General features: G+C 38.0%; 1 non-coding gene across 1 annotated transcript; it reads left to right on the plus strand.

Annotated features, from left to right (window-relative positions):
- Positions 1-391: 391 nt before the first annotated feature.
- Positions 392-464, plus strand: TRNAR-CCU. Its single transcript has one exon. It is a non-coding gene; the product is annotated as a tRNA-Arg (tRNA).
- Positions 465-8,348: the final 7,884 nt, after the last annotated feature.

Genomic DNA, 8,348 nt, shown 5'->3' on the forward strand with positions numbered 1-8,348 from the left:
TGGAAAGGCACTTTACACAAGGGATCAAAAGCCTGGGGTAACTTTTGCAACATATATATAACTGACTTGAGAAACAAAGCTAAAACATGCAGATAAGGTGATTTAAGAGATGAGTTGATAAAAGACAGACTTGTGTGTGGTATTAAAGGTGATGCTGTGAGAAAGATTTTGCCTTGTGACAGTGATTTAACTTTGAATAAGGTCATTGAAATTTGTCAGAAATATAAGCTCACAGAAAAACACACAAATATGCTTACAAATGAGAAATGCATTATTCCAGTATGTTCTAAAGCTCATGTTGATAGTATGCAGCATGTGGTTAAAAGAAACAAGCCCAAGCACATGGCAGCAACTGTAAGCCCTGCATCAGTTACTGGAAAACCCCATACAGGCCCCAGTGGCCTAATGGATAAGGCATTGGCCTCCTAAGCCAGGGATTGTGGGTTCGAGTCCCATCTGGGGTGATATAATCTTGGTACAAGTGAAGCTTTTTTGGTTGGGAAGATGGCCTAATGGTTTAGGTGTTTGCCTTGCAAACACAAGATGCAGGGTTTGAGTCTCACAAGGACTAATTGGCTAGGCTTACAATGGCTCACAAGGGCATTTAGCCTAGTACTAACCTATGAACCTATAAACATAACTTTTCTAGCAAATTCCATAGTACGCACAGTCTCAGTGAAGGACAAGAGTGAGTCAATAAACTCAAAGCATGTGTCCTCACCTAGTTTCAAAGTCAAGTGTCACAACTGTGGTGCAAATCATGAGCCCAAAAGAGAAAAGTGCTTAGCTTTTTGGTCAGCAATGCCACAGATGTAAAAAGTGGAATCCTTTCCAAAGATTTTGTAAATCAAAAGGGGCACATTCTTTTATTAAAAGAGAACATTCAAAGAGACAAACTGATCAATTAGAAAGCTGTGACCTTATATTTATGTTGATGGTGTGTCTGTGCTTAATGAAATGGTCAATGGAGTAGATTTATGGGCAAAGAATGAAGTATTTTGTACTGTTCGGATAAATGGAAGAACCATAGAGCTCAAAACTGACACAGGTTCAAACTGCAATGTTATGTCAGCATAAACATTTGCTAGAGTATGTGCTGGTGAAAAGCTTGATTTGGCAAAGTGTGCAAAGCTTGTTGCTTGCGGTGGTGAATTAATTCATACTGAAGGTTCAGTAGTGCTTTCATTTTACTCTGCTGGGAGCAGCTATGACTTGCAATATTGCATAGTCAAAAAGCACATGCAGTTGTTATTAAGCCGCAGAGACAGTTTGAAAATGGGACTACTTTCATTTAATAAGGAAGTTCACCATTTAAGCTTAAAAGACCACTGTTCTAATTTTGCCCAGACTATTTTCTCTACCTATGCAGATCTTTTCGAAGACAAACTAGGCAAACTCTCAGTTGTGTACTCCATGAAGTTTGACCCTGAAGTCAGCCCAGTTGTCAGACCAGCCTGGAAAGTTTCAGTAGCTATGCGGAACAGAGTCAAGGCCAATCAAGATAAAATGGTGCAGAAAGGTGTGATTTGTCCAGTTGACAAACTGACTGAATAGGTATCTTCCATGGTAGTAGCTCATATGAATAGCTCAGATGATATCAGATTATGTACTGATCCAAGAGATTTAAACAAAGCACTGAAAAGACCTCATCATCCAATGCGTACAGTCAAAGTAGTTGCTGCTCATATGCCAAATGTCATTGTTTTTTCTGTTTTGAATGCAAAGAGTTCATTTTGGAAAATTTTGCTTGATTGAAAATCTTCATTGCTAACCACTTTCAGTACTCTTTTTGGCAGATACAGATTTTTGAGAATGCCATTTGGGATAAATTCTGGCAGTGAAGTCTTCCAGCGTACAATGCAAATAACTTTTTCTGGGTGTCCATGTGCTAGATGATATTCTAATAGGAGGTAATGGTGAAATGTAAAGAAGTCTTCTGTAGTACAAGTCAGGGTAATACCATGAAAGAGAAAAAACCTGACAAGATTACCAGTAGCTAAGAAGCCACTGATTTGCAACATTGTCACTCCACCTAAATGAAGAAAATCAGTCCTTATATTTTGGATGAGTTATATAAAGGAAATACAAACAATAGCACAGTAAAAAGACAAAGTCAGTGAAAAGTAAAATGGTAGTAATATGGCAGGCTTGTTGCAGCAATTTGGAGAAAAAATAAAATGTTGCACAAAACATTAATAGTGATTCTATGAAATTAATACAGCACAGAATGTCAACATAAGGTTAAAAAAATAGTTTTAGAGTTTCAGAGTTAACTTTTCCTTCAATCCATATTATGGCATACATGTTAATGGCAGGACATGACTAACTAGAATTTATTTTAAAATCTAGTTACCTGATTTTACACATAATGTAACCAGTGTAGACTTAAAGCAGAGGAAAACAAGTTTGTACATTGGGTCTCTACACTTCTACAGCTACTTGGTATAATGGTTAAGCTGCTTTCCTCTCAGATACAAGATACAGGCCTTGATTCTCACCTTTAGAAGGGAAATTAGCTAGAATTATCATGGTGTTCAAAGAGCAGCTGGTTTGGCTATGACTGACTGACTTTGTGCTTCTTTGCTGACTGATGGCTCCATCATTAGCCTGTGCAAGTTTTCTGATTGTCTGAGGCTACTGTGCTGTTCAATGGAGAGTGTCTCTTATCTCCCTGCTGTGTGAAGATGGAGTTAGTATTTATAAGTTTAGGGTATGGCGAGTTTATGCCTCACATGTGAGATGTAAGCATGCATGTATGTAATGGTCTGTCAGTTAATCAGTTTGTTTATATTTTATGTTTCTGTTATCCATCCTGATGTGTTTCTATATAATAAATCATATAAAATAACTAACCTACAGGTTTGTCTTGAATCATAACATTGGACGAGTGACATGGTGTCAGAATGGCCTCCAGAATCAAGACCAAGAGGAACTCAGTTAATGTTGGAGGAATATAGAGGAATGGTCATTACCACTGCATGTTCAAAGAGCTTATTGTGCATTTCAATCTTCTTACAAGTACTGGCTGTGTGTGCATGTTCATACGTAATTACAAGGACCATTGTTTCAGTGCATTTGGGCATACTTTGTTGGCATGGCAGATGGATTTTGGAAACTAGGTCCACTTGTCTTTGATCATAATATAGCAGAGAATTTGACAGTGTTTGAGCAAGAGTATGATATTTTCATACAAGCTGCATTTTCGGACAAAGATACACATGCAAAGGAATTTACTCTGCTTAATTTAGCTGGTTCAGAAGCCATAGAAAAAGAGCGTTCATTTGCAGGGGTGGGTGAGAACCATCATATACTGGTACTGACTGAATCAAGGGAAGATCTTGAGTGCTTGAAACCTAAATTTAGAAAAATGTGTGACCCCCAAATGAATATTATGTTGGAAAGGCACTTTACACAGGGGATCAAAAGCCTGGGGTTACTTTTGCAACATATATATAACTGACTTGAGAAACAAAGCTAAAACATGCAGATAAGGTGATTTAAGAGATGAGTTGATAAAAGACAGACTTGTGTGTGGTATTAAAGGTGATGCTGTGAGAAAGATTTTGCCTTGTGACAGTGATTTAACTTTGAATAAGGTCATTGAGATTTGTCAGAAATATGAGCTCATAGAAAAGCACACAGATATGCTTACAAATGAGAAATGCATTATTCCAGTATCTTCTAAAGCTCATGTTGATAGTATGCAACACGTGGTTAAAAGAAACAAGCCCAAGCACATGGCAGCAACTTTAAGCCCTGCAACAGTTACTGGAAACCCCATACTTTTCTAGCAAATTCCAGAGTACGCACAGTCTCAGTGAAGGACAAGAGTGAGTCAATAAACTCAAAGCATGTGCCCTCACCTAGTTTCAAAGTCAAGGGTCACAATTGTGGTGCAAATCATGAGCCCAAAAGAGAAAAGTGCTTAGCTTTTTGGTCAGCAATGCCACAGATGTAAAAAGTGGAATCCTTTCCAAAGATTTTGTAAATGAAAAGGGGCACATTCTTTTATTAAAAGAGAACATTCAAAGAGACAAACTGATCAATTAGAAAGCTGTGACCTTATTTTTATGCTGATGGTGTGTCTGTGCTTAATGAAATGGTCAATGGAGTAGATTTATGGGCAAAGAATGAAGTATTTTGTACTGTTTGGATAAATGGAAGACCCATAGAGCTCAAAACTGACACAGGTTCAAAGTGCAATGTTATGTCAGCATAAACATTTGCTAGAGTATGTGCTGGTGAAAAGCTTGATTTGGCAAAGTGTGCAAAGCTTGTTGCTTGCGGTGGTGAATTAATTCATACTGAAGGTTCAGTAGTGCTTTCATTTTACTCTGCTGGGAGCAGCTATGACTTGCAATATTGCATAGTCAAAAAGCACGTGCAGTCGTTATTAAGCTTCAGAGACAGTTTGAAAATGGGACTACTTTCATTTAATAAGGAAGTTCACCATTTAAGCTTAAAAGACCACTGTTCTAATTTTGCCCAGACTATTTTCTCTACCTATGCAGATCTTTTCGAAGACAAACTAGGCAAACTCTCAGTTGTGTACTCCATGAAGTTAGACCCTGAAGTCAGCCCAGTTGTCAGACCAGCCAGGAAAGTTTCAGTAGCTATGCGGAACAGAGTCAAGGCCGATCAAGATAAAATGGTGCAGCAAGGTGTGATTTGTCCAGTTGACAAACTGACTGAATAGGTATCTTCCATGGTAGTAGCTCATACAAATAGCTCAGATGATATCAGAGTATGTACTGATCCAAGAGATTTAAACAAAGCACTGAAAAGACCTCATCATCCAATGCGTACAGTCAAAGTAGTTGCTGCTCATATGCCAAATGTCATTGTTTTTTCTGTTTTGAATGCAAAGAGTTCATTTTGGCAAATTTTGCTTGATTGAAAATCTTCATTGCTAACCACTTTCAGTACTCTTTTTGGCAGATACAGTTTTTTGAGAATGCCATTTGGGATAAATTCTGGCAGTGAAGTCTTCCAGCGTACAATGCAAATCATTTTTTCTGGGTGTCCATGTGCTAGATGATATTCTAATAGGAGGTAATGGTGAAGCAGAGCATGACAGAAACTGTAAGAAAGTTCTGGAAAGAGCACATCAAGTGAATCTTAAGCTGAATCCTCAGAAGTGCAAATTCAGGCTCAGAGAAGTTACTTATGTTGTCATTTTTTTACTCATTCAGGCTTATGACCAGATCCTTCAAAGCAAACTGCTATTCTCAAGAAGCCAGCTCCAGACAATGTTCAATCCCTACAGCATTTTCTTGGTATGGTTAACTACATAGGCAAGTTCATTCCAGACTTGAGCCAACTTTCAGCACCACTTAGAGAGCTGACATGCAAAGATGTATCCTGGTCATAGACAGAACAACACAAGAGAGCATTTGATATCCTGAAACAAAGAATTCCTGGTCTACCAACTCTCGGATACTACGATGTTCGCAAATCAGTTACTCTTTTATGTGATGATTTGAAGTTTGGTCTTGGTGCAGTCATTCTTCAAGAGGATAGACCAGTAGCCTATGTGCTAGACCTCTAACCCAAACTGAAATGTAGTGTGCTCAGATAGAGAAAGAACTCTTGGCAACTGTGTTTGCCTGTTTGAAGTTCCATGATTATATTTATGGTAAACTTATGCAGGTTGAAACAGATCACCAACCTCTAGTCACTATTTTGAGAAAGCCTATGCATACAGCTCCTGCCAGATTGTTAATGCTTGATGCTCAAATTGCAAAACTATAATTTCAATCTTGTCTACACAAAAGGCAAACTTCTTTATCTTGCTGATACTTTATCCAGATCACCCTGAAATGCCATTGAACAGCATGAAAATGAGTAGCTTGATTTTGAAGTCATGGGACTGAGAAATTTTTTCTTCCACACGTCTTGATGAGCTTAGACATCATACAGCCTCAGACCCAGTTCTTCAGAAGCTCAATCACTTTATCAGTCAAGGATGGCCATTAAAGCAATCTTGCTTACCAGTGGAAGTGCAACCTCATTTTCCTTACAGAGATGAGATATTGTTTGACAATGGTATCATCATGAAAGGTCCAAAAGTAATTGTTCCAAAGTCCTTACAGCAAGAATATAGTACTATTTTGCATCATGGCCTCCCAGTAACTGATTCTATCAAAGGAAAGGTGAGAGGACTAGTATTATGGACTTCTATGTCAGAGGATATTGAGAGAGCACTTTCATCTTGTTCTGTATGTAATAGTATTAAGCTGCATCAACAGAAAGATACAGTTCAGCTAAACCAGATTCACAAGGAGCAGAATTCAGGTGGAAATGGAAACATTTAATCCCAGTGTCCGAGCCTGTATTGCAGTATCATACCTGCAAGAGAGACTCTATATCTCAGAGTGAGTTATCCAGCATTCCAGTTATAGAGGATGTTCCTGTAAATATCCCTGTTCCTGAGAAAAATCCTGAAACTCCTAAAGCAAGTTGTTCACCAATAACTGTTCCTGTTGCTAATTCCAGTTCTGATTGCTATATCAGTAGATCAGGATGCATTTCCAGACCACATTCCAGATACACAGCAACTAAGACATGAATGTTGTGTTTATTTCTTATTGTGTGTACAACTGCATATTTCTTTTTCGAATGTCATTATATTGTGGGCAATTCATTAAAGAGGAAGCATGTAGATCAATATGTATGTATACCTTTAAGAAGCTTTCTATGGGCTTGCACAAGTGTGTAAATATTGAGGACATGTGAGCCTGACTGCCATTTTGTAGAGAGCTGTTGAGATGTAAGCATGCTTGTATGTAATAGTCAGTTAATCAGTTTGTTAATATTTTATGTTGCTGTTATCCATCCTGATGTGTTTCTATATAATAAAGCATATAAATGAACTACCCTGCCTGCTCATCTTTAATCATAACATAGGACGAGCGACAAATGTAAAGAAGTCTTCTGTAGTACAAGTCAGGGTAATACCATGAAAGAGAAAAAACCTGACAAGATTACCAGTAGCTAAGAAGCCACTGATTTGCAACATTGTCACTCCACCTAAATGAAGAAAATCAGTCCTTATATTTTGGATGAGTTATATAAAGGAAATACAAACAATAGCACAGTAAAAAGACAAAGTCAGTGAAAAGTAAAATGGTAGTAATATGGCAGGCTTGTTGCAGCAATTTGGAGAAAAAATAAAATGTTGCACAAAACATTAATAGTGATTCTATGAAATTAATACAGCACAGAATGTCAACATAAGGTTAAAAAAATAGTTTTAGAGTTTCAGAGTTAACTTTTCCTTCAATCCATATTATGGCATACATGTTAATGGCAGGACATGACTAACTAGAATTTATTTTAAAATCTAGTTACCTGATTTTACACATAATGTAACCAGTGTAGACTTAAAGCAGAGGAAAACAAGTTTGTACATTGGGTCTCTACACTTCTACAGCTACTTGGTATAATGGTTAAGCTGCTTTCCTCTCAGATACAAGATACAGGCCTTGATTCTCACCTTTAGAAGGGAAATTAGCTAGAATTCTCATGGTGTTCAAAGAGCAGCTGGTTTGGCTATGACTGACTGACTTTGTGCTTCTTTGCTGACTGATGGCTCCATCATTAGCCTGTGCAAGTTTTCTGATTGTCTGAGGCTACTGTGCTGTTCAATGGAGAGTTTCTCTTATCTCCCCTGCTGTGTGAAGATGGAGTTAGTATTTATAAGTTTAGGGTATGGCGAGTTTATGCCTCACATGTGAGAAGCAGAGTGGCTTCCATCACAACTGTAAAAATGCTCATTTAGATCTTTTTGAGTTAGGTTTTACCTGAAATGTGCTCTTGAGCAACCATTTGTTATCAAGTACTTTTTTCTTGTCTTTTTTATTTATGCACAGATCTTTACCAGTGGAAAAGAGAAAACCACTTCATAGGTTCATAGATTCAGATGTGAGTACTGAGCAGTCCATCTGCAGAACATTACAAGCCTAGCCAACCCCCCCGCCCCTTTCAACAGTTCTGTCTAGCCTCAAGAAGGGGAAGACAAGCTAGATCACAGGAGAATATGAAAATGCTCATCCAGTTATCTAGGTCAACCTTAAAGGTAGCAAGGGTACTATTCTGCTTGAGATGGAGTGGAAGTTTGTTTCAGAGGTGAGGGAAACATTGGGGTATGAATCTATTCAAGTTAAAGAGCAAATGATGGGCATAAGAAAGTTTTAGGAATGGAGTGAAATGGAGGAAGAACTGATCTGAGATTGGGTTACTGTGAGAGAGGGAAGTATGAAAAGTGGGGAATCCAAACTGTTATGCTGAACAACGTATTTTGCCTCAATACCAGCAAAAGAGCAAGAATGCAGAGCATCATCTTGGGA

Source organism: Protopterus annectens, chromosome 5.part1 (genome assembly GCF_019279795.1).
Source record: "Protopterus annectens isolate FY-2018-M chromosome 5.part1, PAN1.0, whole genome shotgun sequence".
Taxonomy (NCBI): domain Eukaryota; kingdom Metazoa; phylum Chordata; order Ceratodontiformes; family Protopteridae; genus Protopterus; species Protopterus annectens.